General features: G+C 36.2%; 1 protein-coding gene across 6 annotated transcripts in view; it reads right to left on the reverse strand.

Moving 5' to 3' along the window:
• LOC149529515 (ARM repeat superfamily protein) overlaps positions 1–19349 on the reverse strand; it is a 116067-nt gene that overhangs the window by 83016 nt on the left and 13702 nt on the right. The window lies entirely within an intron of this gene.

Below are 19349 nucleotides of genomic sequence, written 5' to 3' on the forward strand. Positions count from 1 at the left end.
TCCCTTTTCCCTAAGTTTCACAATTAACTAATTCACATTAATTAATTGGCTATTTCTTGATTTATGGAATTTTCATAATTTCATAACTCCCTTTTACTAATTTATGAGGACAAATGAATCTTAATTCAAATATTCCCTCACTTTTCAATTGCCCTAGTTGTTCTTCCAATCCCAATACTATAGCCTCCTAATTGATTGCACCTTCCTAATCCATTTTCCCACTAATTTAGCCTACACTAATTCCCTGATTTGTACATACCAAAATGCATTCAAATCATGTCATAATTTGTCATACTTATGACACTTTTCCATTTGTGCATCAATTTGTCAGTTTGGAAATTTGGGAATCAAACTTTGTAAATTGAGCCCAATTCCCACATTGATTTATTAGAATATTATTATGTTTCTTTAATGGTCATCTTAATCTTTAGTTTATTAGGCAGTTTTTGTTTCCATCATTAGTCCACGATTGTTTTTTTTAGAAACATTGTCTTTGTAAATCTATATAAGGAGCTTTCATCTCCTTTGTTTAATACAACTACAACAACATTGATTTACCATAACATGGTATCAAAGCAGGTTGATGGGATTTTATTAAATTTGGCAATATTTTTAAGAAAAATTCGAGCCTCTTTTGATTTGGCATTTTTTTTGCAAAAATTTGTCTTTTGACTTTTAGAAATAAAAATCGTTAAGAGGTATTTTATGAAACTTTGTGGTTTGTCTTCGATGATTTTTGTTGGAAATCACACCTGGCAAAGGTTCTTGATCCCATGATTTCTTGGTTGCAGCAAAAATCTCCATTTCTTTTTGTTGAATGTACTTGCATGTACTCGTATGTTCTTGCATGTGCTGGTTTATCATGCGAAATCTCTTGTTTTGTTGCCCTTTAAATTTTCTAATGGGTTTTCATAATTTTTTCCCTTAAAAAAAAGTTCTTATGGGTTTCCAAAACTTTTCCCTTAAAATTTCTGATTCTGTAATTCGCAAAGTTGCATGGGATTCCTTTGTGAGTTTATTATTTTTTCCTCAAAAATTATCCGTTAGGTTTTACCGTTGTCCCTAAAAAAACGAAGCATTGTATTTTCTAGTTTTGATTGGTTTTCCACCTCAAAAATCATGGTGGGTTTTGATCGATTTTTCACCTCAAAATTTGTGTTCGGCTTTTCCAATTTTCCTTCTCAAAAATTGCGCCTTTTTGCAATTTGTTTTGAGGCATCATGCTCATCTGCAAAGTTTGGAAGGTTGTCGATTTTTCCTCAAAATCGTGCTAGTTGTTCTCAATGTTTGTCTCTGTCTCCAAAGAAGAGCAGCTTCATTATCCAACATCAAGTTGGATATTTTGTGACGATTTTTGGTCAAATGTTTTGTTGATTCTAGGAGGGTTAGTGGCAGACTCATCTCAGTGGCAAAGTTAGTGGCAGGCTCTTGTCTCTTGTTACAAAGCATTCTGAAGAAAGGGGCACCCTTCTCTATTATTTTTTGGACTGATTTTGGTTTATTGGTCATTAACATTTTGCAGATCCATGGAGGGTCTCAACAGTGGCAAAAGGTTTTGAAGAATTTGTGACCAAAAAACATCAGTTAGACAATAACCTTTAAGGGAGGGTATTAGAATATTATAATGTTCTTTTAATGGTCGTCTTAGTTAGTCTTTAGTTTATTAAGTAGTTTCTATTTCCATCATTAGTTCACGATTGTTTCTTTTAGCAACATCGTCTTTGTAAATCTATATAAGAAGCTTCAATCTCCTTTGTTTAATGCAACATCATCGATTTACCATAACATGATTTGCCAACCATCATCTTTTGAATCTTCTCGCCATTATCATCATTTTGCTTTCGCAGTTAAGTGTGTTTCTCACGGGAACTACATACCAACTTTTGAGGAGAAAGAAAGGACCTTGAAGTCCAATTGAGGGAGTCCTTTTGAGTTGAATTGCTTTCATTTTGTGCATTCCATCTCAATTCTTTTAATGGTTGGTTAAGATAAGTGTTGCTTTCTATGCTTTCAGGGTTTGATGGTTGCTCTAGCATGCATATTTCCTCATTTTCCTGTCCTACACTGACAAACTAAAAACAACCAATCTGCATTTTTCTAAGATGCATTTAGGAATAACTGAGTTCAAAAGTTAATATTCTAAAGAATGGAGCATCTGCCAGAGTATCTGTAAGCATTTGGAGAGTAAGGCTCAGACCCAGTTGAGTGTAACAAGAAGGAAAAAATTAAGTCTGCTCACTGTAGTGATAAAGCATGGGGTATCCCTTGTTTTGCAGCAGCTGATGGCTGAAAGCTGAGACCTTTTCTCTTGATCCTCTCTAGGAGCAGCAGATTGCAGCATAAAATACTTTGACCCAGATTCAAGCCATGACAGATGACTTTGCCTAGCATGTTATGCAGGTTAGCAGTTGTTTTCTCATCACATCTGGATAATAAAATATGTGTTCTGATGACTACCAAAAAGAGCTACAAGAGCCCTCAGAGATGTATATTTTGGAAGAGCTTTTTTAGTGTCCAGTCTACTTATACTGTTATCATTTCTCCATTGTGCAGCATGAGGCTGCTTGGGTTGAATAGAGAACATTTGCTACTCTACTACAGATAGCTAAATGAAGTAAGCATTGAGATGCAGTAAGAAAGTTTAATAGTAATAAATGAGAGACTTGTAAAAATTTGACTTCTCATTTGGAGTAGCTCACAAATGGTATATCATGGCATTGTGACCCAAGGATATGACTCGATCACTAGCATAGAAGACTTCAGGTAGACATTGATAGAAAGGTTTGATAGGAGGAACTCAGAAAAAAAAATCCAGAGAGTTTAGCTCAGCCGAACCATAATTTCAGAGGCTTTTAGTTTTAATTCCATATGTGAGAAAGGCGGCTCATAGTCCTTTTTGTACAAGGCCTATCTTAACCCCACAAAGGATTGGTGAGAACATAACAATTAAAGTCCCAAAAGAGTAATATTGTAATGTCCTATGTTGAAACATTATTCTAATTTGCCCCAAAATTCCCAAATAAGGTACAGATAATGTTGGGAAATATAAATCTCAACTTAATTCCCTGGTTTACTACAAATAGAAACCTGATTCACTATTATAATATTCACAGTGTACATGAGATTCCTTTTAGTTCCACCCAAACAACCAAGTGTCATTGTGGAGCACCAGTTGGGAGATCATTTAAGTTACCTCGAGCTGTTCCACCCAACTCAGAAGCATGGAAAGACAACAATCATTCGGCCTCCCAGCCCCACTTGGGGTGTCTATATTAAAATGGTTTCCTAGCTACTTGCATTCTGCATATGCACTATCTCCCCTTCAAAATGGGATGTCCAATTGGACAAGAAATTTAATGGAATCATTATTTCTAGTCTGTTGTGTAGAGGCAGAATCATAGCAAGAATAACAATATATAGTAATATATATACATATGACAGTAGCAATGTGTGATATTCTACTTCCTAACAAATGAAAGATCAACAATAATCAGCAAAATCATTATGCATTGTACTTCATACCACAATATTGGATAGGAATACAAGCTATTGAATATGTATGTATGTATGTATGCATGTGCGTGTGTGTGCACGTGTACGTGTGTATTATGAGTGATGCACTCTGATTAGATCAAATGCTCAATGATTCTCTTTCTTCCATATGTTTTTCTCCTCCCCACTCTCCTCTTTAATACCCTCCACTACCCCCTCATGAAGTGTGTAGACTCCTCCCAAGGGGGTCATCTTTATCCAAAGGAGGTATCCCTTTCTCAATGATCTTCCAATCAAAAATTTTGCTTTTTAATTATAACATTGCCTCTTCAAGTGTACCAATGAAATATTCCTAAAAGATATTTACTCGTTCTTACCCAAAATATATATTCAAAACTAAACATATGCAGATTTATTAATCAAGATTCAAAACCAATAGAAAATCCAACAAATATTTATCCAGCTTCTTCTTGAATATAGTATTCAAAATTCAAACATAAGCAGATGTAATACAATACAACAATAAAACCAGAAAATTCTCCACAAGATAATAATCCATTCTTGTCAAAATAATATTCAGCAATTCGAGCATATAAAATGTGTTACTAACCAACAGCATAAAACCAGTAAACTCTCATAAAAACTCCTTAAAACAACGTTATTGCATTATACCACAGCAATACAGTAACCGATTTCCTAAATACAACTTCATAGTCAGATTGGAAAACTTAAGAAAAGAATCTGTAAGCACATGCAAGACACCTGATGTGATGTCTCCGAGGACAATGGGTTTGCGTCCATTGTCTGCCAGCACGAGGGGCTATGGCCTCATACTAGCTAAAAGCTGAAGCTTTCCAATTACACTCCCAAGAGAGAACTGAAATCTAAATAATAAATCCAAGCATATCCAATGAATGAGTCTCATCTCCTTTTATCTTCATAGTTATGACTCTTCGACTCCCTTCTGGGCCATTCGTCTTATCTCTCTTTGTCTTTTTTGCCCACTTTGTAATATTAAATTGACCTTTTATATTTTGAGACCATGCTCTCCAAGTCAATTTTAATATTATATATAATATGCCCTTAATATTTCTAATGTTCCAAAAATGGGACATTACAAATCTCCCCTCCTTAAAATTTGTTTGTCCTCAAGCAATCAGCACCAAGATCCCATATGAATCTGCAAGTAGCTCTGGTAGCTTTGCAACCTAAACAAAATACAAATCCGGTCATACTGCGAAGTAAGGTGCTCCTCTGCAATCCATTTGTCAACCGGATCCTTGGATCACATATAACTCTATGAAAAAATGTTGCACCTGTAAACTGTACAACTGACTGTCCTCGCGTCCAGTCTCAAACTGAGTAGAACTATAACCAACTCCTTAATAAGCCATAGATGCATACTGTCAACACCCGAATCCCAAACCCTGATGTCATAACCAACTGATATGACAACCTAGATAGATGATGAAATAAACAAGCCGCTCAAAAATTAAAAGTAACACCTTGGTCGCATCAAATACCATACTATCATCATCAAACTGAAGAACTTCCAGGTACATAGGTACTATGAATAAGAATGAAGTTGAAAGAGCATTTCCTATGACCAACATATGACTCTCCTCAATACTACACAAAGAACTATCCAAAGGCTGATGTATAAAATCCAACCAACTCCTGTGTGGTGTGAAATCAGGAACCCTATTTGGACTGATCCAATGACACACAATCGAAGCCAATTCACCACTCCCATCTTGTGACCAAGTTTCGCTTTTAAGAACTGTAGCTTGATCCGAATCTCTAAAACCAAGGTCATCCTCTTCTTGGGAATCAAGAGGAACTCTCTCCTCTACCTCAAAAAGTGGGTTATTGGAAAACCAAACAGCATCTACCTCAAACAAAGGGTTGTCTATAAGCTGAACGTGATCTGAAGTTTTGAAACTTGGTCGTTTGGGGCAACTATCCAAATCATACGTCTACTAAATGCTATCAAGTTCATCAATTACCTCAAGGAAAAATTCCTACCTCTCTTTATCCTCATGTTCCTGAGAGTGATTTGTGATCCTAATCTGATTTTCTACTTCCTGAAGGGAGATCCAAGCATCATCTAATGCCTCATGAGTATACTTAAGCTCTCTATTGAGCTCCAAAATCTCATTCCTTTCTTTGTTCAGTTGATCAACATGTATTTCAGCAACTTTAAGAGTGTTATCCTTGTCGGAAAGCAAACATAAATAATCTGATTTCATAGTTTCAAGAGCTTTTTTAATCACTTGCAAATGAACAACAAGCCAATCTGCTTCCACTCCCTTTTGAACCTTCTTGTAGAGATCTTCAACCTTTTTGTGAGTGTTGTCATAATGTACCAAAGAGGCCACAACCATGTCTTTACTAACCTTCAACTGGTTCTTTAAGGCATACATTTCATTGTTGTCATGTTGACGTGGTTCATCATCTTGCAGTGTCGTCTCAGTTTGCTCTTCTAATTTCATGTCATGGACATCAGAAATATATGGTTCATCACCTCTCTCAAAATCATAGGTATTCTTTCCCTTGTTCTCTTGATTTGTATGAAAAGGCCAAAGTGTTGTCATGTTATCATATGCATATAAGGGCTCATCATACAAGGACCCTAACCTGCTATTACCTCATGTACAACCTACCTCATCAACCTGTTTGTCAACACTAACCTTCAATTCACCAACATAGAAACTTGCACCATGAGTAACATCCTCTACACGATCGCTAGAAGGCTATAAATCAATGGTAGTTGACTGCTCCTCTTTAACAAGAACCTCTATTCGATGATTTTGATCTGCTAGAAATTCTCCATACACATTCTTGCATTTATCTTTTGCAAGGAGATCCTGAACCAAATCCAAATACTTTCTTTTTTCCATATCAATCTTATTTTGCTGCTATAGGTGAAGATCCATATAATCACTGAACGATAAATCATTTTGAATTTGATTAGGAAGTTCTTTATACTCTTTGTAAATGTTGATTATTTCTGCTCTTATATTGGATTCAAAACTCTGGGCTAACTGCGCTTGTAGCTTCATAGTACCTTGGTTTTATCCAAACCCTATATTTTCCAAATTTGCAAACCACCAATACTGGAGCGATCTACCCAACAGTTTGTTTCGTTTATGCGTATGTAACTGTTTAGTTCCAGCAAGTGCAGAGATCTGGATGGCCTGTCCCCAAAAGCATTCACCAATCAGCAATCATGCCACAGGCTTGAGCCTTTGCAACAATTGGTACAAGTTTCGAGCCACTCCTCCAGCAACTACGCCAACCTTGCGATAGAATCTATTGATGAATTCGCCACCCTTTCTATGTATGCAAAACTCTATAATTTTTTGCCATTACTTGGATATTTCCTTTTCCTTTTGTACCACGATGCTATGATCACATACTACAACCTAATAAGGTAATCATCCTTCCAACAAAGACTTTGTAGAAGATGAGTACCTAATCCACTTGTTGAGATCAAAAGCTAAGGATAAAGTGGTGGAAAACAAGTTTTGTAATCTTGTTCCCTTTTATCTGTTCTATTGCTTCTTCTATAAATGAATACCAATTGTGCATTCCAACATAGTTTTTATTTTATTTTAGTTGGGGTCTTCTTGCCTTCTAAAGTGTAATGCAATGCATCAGCCAGCTCGTAAGTTATTTTTCTCAATGGTGAACCGCCTCCTATAGCAGTAGAAGAAAAGGCCTTCCCTCATTCAATATAAAACTGAATGTTGTAGAAAATAATTTACACTATAGATCGACATTTTGCAAAAGTGGGAACAAAGTCAATGACCAAAAGCTTCAGGCCATATAGAAGACTATTGAACAAATTATGCTAATATACAACAGGTTTCCTTTTTGGCACCAATCTCCTGCTCTGGCCCTAGAACAACTATTTTTGTCCTTGATAAGGGTGATGCATCTCCATTACCTTGAGCTTGATTTACAATAAGGACATTCTTACTGACTACGCTGAAAATCTCTGTCAACACAGTTAAGAATGCACTCCCAACATTTGTTGCTTCCAACGCTGATGTTTCTAAAAAGGACTTAATTTCTATGGAGATAGCCAAGTGATTAAGTTTAAAGATGACAAGACACCCACAACCATACTCTATGGGATGGGTTAATGAAGGAAAAGACATTCAGGTAAATCAGCAGTGTCGCCTATCATACTCAATCAAACCATTCAAGGATGAAGTAATTTGTGGTGTAGCACCTTTAGATGTAGGTGACGTTTTGTTGGGGCATCCATACATGTATCAAAGGCATGGTATGTATGAATCTAGACCATGCAGTGTCACAATCAAGCTTGGTGAAAAAAAATATCGAATACCAAAGGTATGCCCAACTCAAGCTTCTTCTTTAATTAGTGCTAAACAATGTAAACGTTTAATTGCTCAAACTAGCACTTTTGTACTCCTCATGATTCGTTTTGAGAAAGAAAAGTCAGTTGTCCTTAACACACACACTAAGGTGGCCACAACAATAGACCAGCAAAAGGAGATGGATAAAATCTTGACAGAATACCATAGTGTGTTTAAATCACCAATAGGGGTCCCAACACACTGTCAAGTCAAACATTCTATTGATCTAGTTCCAGGAACACCATTACCGCATGAATCAATATATAGGTCAATTATCGAAAATGATGAAATTAAGAGACAAATTCGAGAATTGATTAAAAAGGGACATATCAGGCCAAGTGCTTCACCTTGTGGCAGCCCTATTGTTTTGGCAAGAAAGAAAGATGGGACATGGAGACTTTGTATTGATTACAGGGCACTTAACAGAATTATTGTGAAAAACAGAGATCCAATTCCTCGAATTGATGATCTTTTGGATCAACTTAAGGGGGCTAAATTCTTTACAAAAATTGACTTGAAATCTGGATATCACCAAGTACCAATTGATCTAGCAGATGTATGGAAGATTGCGTTCAAGCCCAAGGAAGGTTTGTTTGAATGGCCGGTTATGCCTTTTGGCCTTACAAATGCTCCCGCTACATTTCTGAGGTTGGTGAATGATGTGCTTGGACCATTCATTGATTCTTTTGTAGTTGTTTATTTGGATGATATCCTCATTTTTAGTAAAACTTGGTCTGAACATTTGAAACATGTTGAGCAACTACTCTTGACTTTGCAGAAACATAAACTCTATGCCAACATAGACAAGTGCTCTTTTGGTATGCACTGCATCTAGTACTTAGGGTACATCATGGATCGTGAGGGTGTTCATGTGGACCCTACAAAGATACAGATAATCAAAGATTGGCCACCTCCTAAAAATTTCACAGAACTTCGCAGTTTCTTGGGTCTAGCCAACTTCTACCGCAGATTTGTATTGGTTTTTCACATTTATCATGACCTCTTAATCAGTCACTCAAAGGTCGAACACAAGCAAAATTTCAATGGTCAAAGGACAAACAAAAAGCATTTGAGGAATTGAAACTTAGATTATGTTCAGCTCTAGTATTGGTCCTTCCAAATTTGAAACAATCATTTGAAATAGAAACAGATGCATCAGATTACACTCTTGATAGTGTACTCATGCAACACGGGCATCCTGTTGCATATCATAGTGAGACATTTTCTGAAATAGTTCAAAGGTACCCCACCTATGACAAGGAGTTGTATGCCATTGTTCAGGCCTATAAACAGTGGAAGCACTATATTTTGGGAAAGGGAACTTTGATACATACAGATCATAAACCTCTTCAATTCTTGCAAACACAAGGGAAGTTGCAGAATGATAGGCATCAGAGATGGTCAGCTTACTTGCAACAATTTCACCTCAACATTCGTCATAAAAAGTGCAGTACTAATAAAGTAGCAGACTGTTTGAGTAGGCCTTGGTGTTGGATTCCTATGGCCATCAAACAAAAACTTAGGCTCAACTATATGGTAATGATCCTGAATTTTGTAACATTTACAATGCAGTCTTAGAAGGAAAGCATGTTCCTGAATTTTATATACAGGATGGATTACTTTGTCATGTTGATCACATATGTGTCCCCAGAGAAGAAAAACAGAAACTAATATGGGAGACACACTATAGCTGGGTGGCAAGACATTTTGGTATTGGTAAGACTACTGAAATTCTCCAAAAGTATTTCTATTGGCCAAAAATGAAAAATGATATTATTTTATATATAAAATCTTGTGTTGCATGTGCAATTGCAAAGCCTTCAAACCGTAAATTGGGCCTCTATCTACCATTACCTATCCCTGATAAACCATGGCATTTTGTTTCCATGGATTTTATGTCTAGGCTCCCAAGTAGCAGAAGGGGAGATGATTGTATATATGTGGTAGTAGATAAATTTTCTAAGATGGCAATTTTGGTGGCCTGTTAAAAAATGATTTCAGCAAAGGAGACCGCCAAGCTATTTTTTGAACATGTTTGGGTTCACTTTGGGCTGCCAAAAAAGCATTATTTCGAATAAGGATAGCACGTTCCTCAGCAATTTTTGGTCTTCATTATGGGCTAGAATGGACACGAAGTTGATAAAGTCTACAGCATTCCATCCTCAAATAGATGGCCAAACAAAGGTAGTCAATAGAATGATTATCCATATCCTTCGAATGTCCCACTCCAAAAACCCACGCACATGGGATGAGAGCTTGCCTTATGTGCAACATAGCTACAACTGTGCACTCCACACTACTATAGGACATAGTCCATTTGAGGTTTGTCTTGGGTATCAACCATTGGCACCTATAGATGTACCACTACCCATCTTGCAATCTAGTCAACCACTCAATACTAAAAAGGAAGCAGATAAAGCAAAAAAGATTATTGAAAAGATCAAACAATTACAGCAACAAGTTCATGATATTTTAGAGCAAAGCAATAAGAAGTATAAGGAAAGACATAATCAGCATATAACTCCCCACCATTTCCAAATTGGTGACAAGGTATGGCTACATCTTCAAAAGGAGCGCCTCCAAGGACCTTATAGAAAGCTTCGTCCTATTTGGTATGGACCATATACCATTAAGAAACAAGTGAGAATGCTTTTGAACTTGATTTGCCACAATTTTTGGGATTACATCCAATTTTTAATGTGGCACTATTGCGACCCTATTTTCCTCCATTATTGGACATCTCTCAAGCTGTTGAACATATTCATGCTACAAAATTGAATCCATCCACTATTACTCCATTACAGTGTGATCATGTCACTGAAGTCATGCTGAAATCTTTGAGAAATCAGAAAATTCTGCTATATAGGGTGGTTTGGGCTGGTCAATTCTCTAATCAGGGCAAATGGTTAACCAAGGAACAGATTGTTGCACAATTCCCTCATTTGTTGCAGAAGATTGATGCAATGGGGCCCACTACCTCTGAAGGGGGGAGGAATGATCCAGATTATATAGAATATCAAATGTTTGAAAGTATTTTTATCGTATTTTTTAAAAGTTTTTTCTGTCTTTTTATTTGGCCTTTTCAGAGGTCTCCTACTCAAAATTTTGCCTTCATCAATCCCTAAAACTGGGCAGCATAGGCTCACTATTTTAGGGACAAAAATTAGATTTGTAGTTCTTTACAATGATAAGCAGTTTCGAAATCCGAGCTTTACATCAAAATTTATGACCCTGACAAGTTGAGGTAATTAAACACCTAGTTTTGAATAGTTTTAGTTTAATTTTGTTGTTTTTTATTATAGCCACATAAACATTTTGAATTCATGGCTATGGTGACTATTGATATTCCATCATTGTATATATTCTTTCAATTTCAATTAATAAGATGGCTTTTGGTTTGCATACAACTCTTTCAAGTTTTGCAAGATTTTCCAAAACTTGAACACTGGTATCGGAGGTATTTTGATTCACCAAATATTGTGTTTGTAGCCCACTTCTTAAATTCAGATCACCGAGGACAATGGGTTTGTGTCCACTGTCTACCGACACGAGGGGATACGTCCTCATACTAACTAAAAGCTTAAGCTTTCTGATTACTCACCCAAGAGATAACTGAAATCTGAATAATAAATCCAAGCATATCCAATGAATGAGTCTCATCTCCTTTTATCTTCACTATTGTGACTCTTCGACTCCCTTCCTGGCCTTTCGTCTTATCTCTCTTTGTCCTTTTTGCCCACTTTGTAATATTAAATTGACCTTTTATATTTTGAGACCACGCTCTCCAAGTCAATTTTACTATTATATAATATGCCCTTAATATTTCTAATGTTCCAAAAAGGGGCCATTACAACCAATAGGTCCAATACCCATAATTGTTGTTTTATAATTACTACCACTTATTTATTATCGATGTCTTCTGTAGAATCGCTGCATATAATTTCTCCTTCATAATTACTAATATATTGCTTTAAACTTCTATCTTCTTTATCTCCCATCTCTACTCCAATTATATGACCAAATGCTTATCGTCATGAATCAACCACCACTCCCCAAATAATCCTTTTCTCCAACCTGGGAGATAACTTCTTTAGTATATTATCTTTGCTAGGGCCCGAACATAGGGGTCAGCCAGCTTAATGAGGATCAACCATGGAGCTAATCCAGTTCCAATTAAGATGGGCTATAATTGAAACATATTGTCTTCATCCAAAAAATTTCATCATTTTTTGTGCTCACTTCTCATATCATCATATTCATCAATTTACACTTGTAATTTGATTTTGTTTAGCCTTGTATGTTGCCAACTTGTCCATTGATTAGGCCTTCAGCCTTAGAAATTTACCATATACTTCTTTTAACAGGGGTCGTGGCAGTCCCCCCTCCCGAGATTACTTGTCCTCGAGCAATGATAGTTTCAAAACAATATTTTTCAGTACTCCTAAACATTCCTTACACCTCTGTTGTGATATATTTAGCTTTTAATGGGCAACTTTAATATAATCTGATATATGTGTCTTTTAATTCATTTGAGTTATCACAACCAATGATTGGAAATTTATAAGGTTTCTAATATTAAGACAAGTTTTCTCCCATTTGCATAATGTCACAAATACCTCCTTGAATCTCTGCAAGGGTGTGCTTTGCACACATTAAGATGAGAATTAGAAGCATAACATACATCTAGAATGTTTAGTATATTAAGAATGGACTATGTGCGCCTCATTTTAATTGGAAAAACATAATAAGAATCTAGAAACAGTTACAAGTACTCGATATGGAATAACTTGCTGAAAACATATCAAACATAATCCATACATTAGAGTAATGGTGCTGAAAACACCTCAAACATGAAGCAAACATATAAATTCACATGAGATTTGAAGCATATCCATAAATACATATAAAGGATAGACATTGATATCCATTAAGCATGGAATATCCACTTAACGCAAGGAGCATGATGTATACACATGAATACACATAGGGGATGAAACATACACAGAATACACATAAGGCATGAAGCATACACCTAAATACACACAAGGTATGTGTCATACACATGAATACACATAAGGCATGAATCATAAATCATACAGAAAAGGCATGAAGTGATATACATAAATACATGTCAGACATGTAAGGCGTGAAATAATACACATGTATACACATCAAACATGTATGGCACGAAGCAATACACAAAGGCACAAACCATGCTTGAGGATATTTCTCATGGAATAAGCATGCTGAAGTCGATACTTCATTTAGTAAACATGAAGAGAATGCATATAATACACACAAAGTAAGCATGCTTACATTTGACCCGAAGTTAAGGCACATACATATAGAAATGCAATGTTGACCTATTCAATTTTTTTTACTTGCTTACGAAAGGGACAAAATAGTTAACCATGGTAATTAAATTAGGTTTGTCCCATAAGTTAGCAAGATTATTGCTTTGATGCCAATTGTAATATCCCAATAGGAGACATCATATCTATGGTACTGGTTAAGAAAAAGGAAGGGACTACGAAGATGTGCATTGATTATAGAACCCTCAACAAAAAAACAATCAAAGTTGGTACCCCATACCTAAGATTGACAAATTGATGATGAATTTCACAGGACTGTATATTTCTCCAAAATCAATCTAGGATCAATGGTACCATCAAATAATGATTAAAGATGAGAATGTCTACAAAAAAACCTTTACATTTCACTATGGGCATAAATTCTTGGTCATGTAATTTAAATTAGCGAATACACCTGCTACTTTCCAATCAATCATGAATAGGGTATTCATTCTACAATTGAGAAATTTTAGATTGGTTTTCTTCTATGTTGTTGGGTTTGCGCCATGAGCCCTTGAACTCGGTACAAATTAACATGAAGGTTCATGCTAGATGTGCACAAGGTGCACACCCAACACGAACCGAAGCACTACCACTAAGTATTGGGCGAAACTCGTGAGAAACCACGACCCAAAGTAGAAAAAGTGGGCCCAGACATGAATTGAAAACATTTTTTTAATTATATTTAATTTCTAACTCTAAAACATTCTAATATGAGGCCTTCAGACACACTCTCATTTCATGCTTACCTCTCATTTTGCTCTCTCAATATTGTCTCTCCATCTTGGCATTGATCAATGATCAAGCATCACACTATAAAATGATTTAGTTTTCCAATTTTGGATGTTTCTCTTATTCTTGTGCGTGTGTGTGTGCATATACACACGTGTACCCATACATACCCAAACTCCTAAAAAAATTCACACACCCACGTTCTGGGCCCTCATACCTGTTGGTACCCAATATAGACCCAGTGATTGAAATTTTCAGTGTGTGGAATCTTGAACCTCTTTGAACTAAGGTTCAAAGCAGTTCGATATGACTGGAACAGGTTCAGTGTTTCTTTGTTTCGAAATGGTTCATTCGGCAAGTTCATTGGTTGTCAATATTGAAGTTCAGAGGTGCAAACCAGATTTCAGAGGTTCAAAGCTCCAACGCGTACACCAAGACCATCAGAGTTCAAGTCTAGGTTCAAATATCAGATTAAAGTTGGAGATTTATATACATGGTTTGGGCCGCAGATTCAAAAGCTCAAGAACTTTGGTCCAATAATCAAAATTTGAATTTGGGAGCCCTTAGATTTAGATTCTCAATTCTGAGATCCAAAATTATGATTTCAAGTATAGGTGACATCGGGCCAATTCGAGCCAATAAAGATTATGAGATCCATGGAGGAAGATGTCGAGAATCGGGATTTTCTAAAGTGAAACCAAATCACTTCATCATGTCACCCCAAGGTTTGAACAAGCCTTCATATGGTTCAATGCATCCACATTAGATCGAAATCATGTTCGAGTACTAGGGGAAGTGAGAATCCATGTGATTTGGTTGAAAGAATACCAACAATGATAGAAATTGGGAATGTCAAGCAAGGTGTGCTCAGTCATGAGCCCTCCAAAGACATGAAAATTGTTGAGCACCCAAATACATTTAAAATAGATATCACATGTAGAGTGCAAATCAAGGGGTATAGCAATCAAACTTCGAGTATGATGATAACATATACAAGAGGAAGTTGCAAGAAAGCTCGAGCAATCTGACTGCTTCGGATTTAAAGAATGTTTAAAGGCGGTGAAGAAAAAATCCGAGACACCATCACTGTCGCCAATTGTTCTCACCATTCTGCTAGGAACAAGCAAGTCAGAATTTCTTTGACAATCCACATGAATGATCTTGGTCATCACTAATTCATTCCAAATGGCATGGAGACCACTAAAATGTGGTGATGTTAGAGGCGGTTCAGGGGTCTCGCATAAAATTTGGATATAACCACTCTGTTTTAGCATGATGCTCCAAGAATATGAATCGGTGTGTGATCTTAATATGAACATTTTGGCAACCTACATTTGACCAGGCGCAAAATCGTGATCTCCACAATCTTGCTGGTTACCACAAGCATCCAATAGAAATCCATTAGAAATAATGATTGGAGCATGGAGAGTCCAAGTCCGAGAAAGGGTTGGCATGTATGCCCGAGGTGAAGAAATGAAAAAGAAGGGTGCATGCGGAAGTCAATATTAGAGGCAATAACCAGGCCTATACCAATAATGATTTGAATGCTTAACATACTTGTTCCATGACAGGAGTAGAGCCAATTGCATCCTCGATGGAGTGCTCACGGTGGAGCAAATAGATGGAGGGAGCCTATGACTCCTTGACCCGACTGTGGCAACGACACCTCACTGATGAGCATCTACAACTCCCCTGTTGTCTTTCATCACCAAGTATTAGTAAGATAATTAATAGGATAAACCTGTGAGATCTAAGAGAAATTAATATAATTAGATGATTCGTATATATGTGTGTGTGTGTGTGTGTGTGTGTGTGCATGTGTGTGTATCTATCTATCTATATATACACATATACATATATATATATATATATACATAAAACTATAATTAAGTTTGCCATTATATTAATTATATTAATGAATAGACATGTCCCATTAAGGGACATGTCTCTTCTTGGTTTATTCCTCGTACAAATTCAAAGAGATCGATGCATTTGAAAAACACATACCAAACATTATGGCAGTGCTTAGTACATTTGCAAAGATCCCAATAAAAAAACATGGTATTAGAGATAGGTTCAAGCATGGCCAATGATAAGGTTTGAACTAGGTTTCAACTTCCGAACATCAAAGCATTCTCATTAGCAACGTAAATAGTCAAGGAAATACTTTAGATTGATCGAAGACTTCAGAATCCGACATGTAGGTAATAAGGGTGTAACAATTTTGTGAAGGCAATCACACCAAATACATACTTACACGTTTTTTTGACTATAGACAAATATGAGAGACTATAATCCACAAAGACCTTGATAGGTTTGTCACAGGTCATAATGACAGTTATGCAGACATTGTCTACCAAAGACATTATGGACAAGAAACCGGCAAATAAAATAATATTTTTTCTTTGCACACACACTGCGAGATATAACATAACATGTGATAGCCTTGATCGAAAGGCACTAATAGAAATGATAACAACAACAATTAAGAAAAAACCATCCTACATCGATACCACCAATCGAGGATTCATTGGATCTGATGCAGTGGTATAAAGAAAGATGATAATTAATACTGAGAAGAGAAATCAAAGACGAATGTAGGTAAAATAATAAACGAGGTCAAACTCTGGATTCATCCATAAGACAATGAGGCACCTTGAATGTGCAGAGGCCACGACCATTTTACTATTGATCAACTTGCAAACCTAAACTCTAAATAGACCTACAAAAACTAGAACAACCAAATTGTTAAACGGAATAAACAATAGCAATGAAGTTGAACCGTATCATCCAACAACCTCATGCATCTGTGATTCTAGAGTGACATTGATGAGTCTGAAACTTCATACCCCGTCATGCTCAATTGCAAATTCTTTGCAAATAGCAACTGAATTTTGTCCTATTTGAAATAGGAATTCAAAGGTTACGATAGCCATTCTTTTATTCAAAATCAGTTACCGCAAGTTCATGGCCACAATAGGAACATCAGTCATCAACAAAGTCTAGTTAGACGCAATTATACACTGAACAAACTAGGGTCAAATCACGGATATGAACTAAGCTAGTTGGACATTAAATAAATCGTAGGTGCTAAATAAGAAAGGAAAAACATTGAAAATCAAGAATATCAAAGTCCCTAAGAAGGCGGTGACATCAGACATGTAGTGACTAACTGTACAATCATCATAAAAAGGGTGGCGAGGAGGAGATTAAAGACTTATGCAGAAGCAAATAGAGACAATCCAATAAGAGGAATATTTGCATGATATGGAGGATAGGTGGTGAACAATAATAACATTACGTGGTATCCACGGGATATAATAGATCGCAACTGTTAGCAGACAATGTAATATCGAAGCAGCATAAAGCGAATAAGCGCCAGGGGTAAAGGGTGCCTTCGGTACTCCTTAAGGTCATTGAATGCACACATAAAATTAGACCTGACTCACAAGCTCAGACGTGGATAGTTCAAATATTAAAAAACGGCTATTGGCAAGGGATGACTTTGAAATGCGAACCCTAAATGCCAAAGACAGTCAAAGCCAACTTAGCCACCACATGGTAAACGGTCAACCCCAAGTAGGAAGGCGGTGAGAAATATTAAAGTATGTGAAGTAGAGCCCTAATAAGGAGGAACTCTCTTACACTAAAATCAATATTAAATCCTAAGGGTATTCACCATTCTGGCATCATTCTTTGAGTACATGAGATTAGTATTCCCTTTTCAAGTAAAATTTTAAGTGTCATATTTTAATAAAGTAAATATCTCTCATATGTATTTCTATATACTTAGTATAAGAGCTAGGTGCCTTGATCTATTCCTCCAAGATTATATTTGTAGGAAAATTGACCGGTATCAAATTCAAAAGGAGTCAGAAAATTTGTTAAAGGAAAGTTTGGATAAGAAGCTTAGAAGATTGATTTTTAGAGGGAGTATGACATAGTTGTCTGAAGGAGCGGATAGAGGATATGTTTCAATTGATCTTTGAATATCTTGATCATATCAAAATCAGAGGGATTTTTGACTTCATGTAAACTATGGTATCATGCGTGTGATTGAATGATTTAATGGGTCTACCCCCTGTGTACATCATGAGGAAGTGACCACTTCCAAATGATGTCACTTGTATTTGCAAAAGTTATTGAAGGTTGACAATTTTACAATAATTTAATTTTATATTATGATATATATCTTACGATGTCTATACAGATCATGATAGATTATACTTTGCATGGTGGATGTTTATATGCTAAGCATTATGAGAATATGTGTTCACGTACCTTATAAACTTTTTTTTTTTAGTACATGGTGAATGTTATGCAAATTGATGATCTGAAGGAACATTACACAAAGAACTTGGTGAATATCATGTGACTTGATGTTCTAAAAGGCCATTACTCATAGTACTTGATGAGTATCTTGCATCTCAACATTCTGGAAGGCTATTACCCAAGGAGTATTTGGTGAATATCTTGTATTCATAGTTCAACTTCTCGCCAATATATTAGCGATAAATCAACTTCTCGCGAGAAGTCCCAAGTGGCGAGAAAACTTGAGATTTTATCGCCAACTTTGGGGGCTGAGATTTTGCACTTCTCGAAGCGAGAAGTTGGCGAGAAGTCTGCGATATATCGCCAATTTCCCGCGATAACTTGCAGTCTTCTCACGAGCGGCGTCCAATAAATACCTGCACACTAAAAACGTCATTTTTGTTTGCTGCCTTCAGCATCTTGGGTGGAGGAGAAGGGTTTTGGAGAAGCACCTAAATGTTTGGCATTGATTTGTAGCGATTTCCAGTGGATTAGGAGCGGAACTTTACTAGAACTACTGGGATGGGGAAGAGGAAGATGTAGACTAGTTTCATATTGAATTTGAGACATTTGTATTTGCTTATATTTTGACAGAGACAATTCGGTATTTACTATTTGTAGCTTGTTTTAGAGTTCAGAGTCTTGGACTACATCGACATTCCACATGAGGATGCGATTTTGTTACTTATTGCATTTATATATATCTAGATCAGTTTGTTTGGTTTGTTTACTCATTTACTAACTCAATAAATGAATCTACTTATTGCATTTTGTGAAAAAAGGCATTTTTTAATTAAATAAGTCATTTTTTAATTCCCGATATTTTTCCGAGAAGTTACCGACTTCTCTCCGATATTTGCTGAGAAAAAAAAATTTGGCCTCGCCGAGAAGTGGCAGAGAACAAGAAGTTGAACCATGCATGTATTGATATTCTGGGAGACCAATACTCATGATATCAAATGTGATATCAAAACCTTTTGAGTACATAGTGAATATCAAATGTCGATATTCTAGGAGAACAATCTCATGATATCAAATATGATATCAAAAAAAAATTGAGCACTCAATGAATATCGAA

This window comes from Cupressus sempervirens, chromosome 11 (genome assembly GCF_028749045.1).
Source record: "Cupressus sempervirens isolate cs-2001-9-10 chromosome 11, ASM2874904v1, whole genome shotgun sequence".
In the NCBI taxonomy this organism is placed as follows: domain Eukaryota; kingdom Viridiplantae; phylum Streptophyta; class Pinopsida; order Cupressales; family Cupressaceae; genus Cupressus; species Cupressus sempervirens.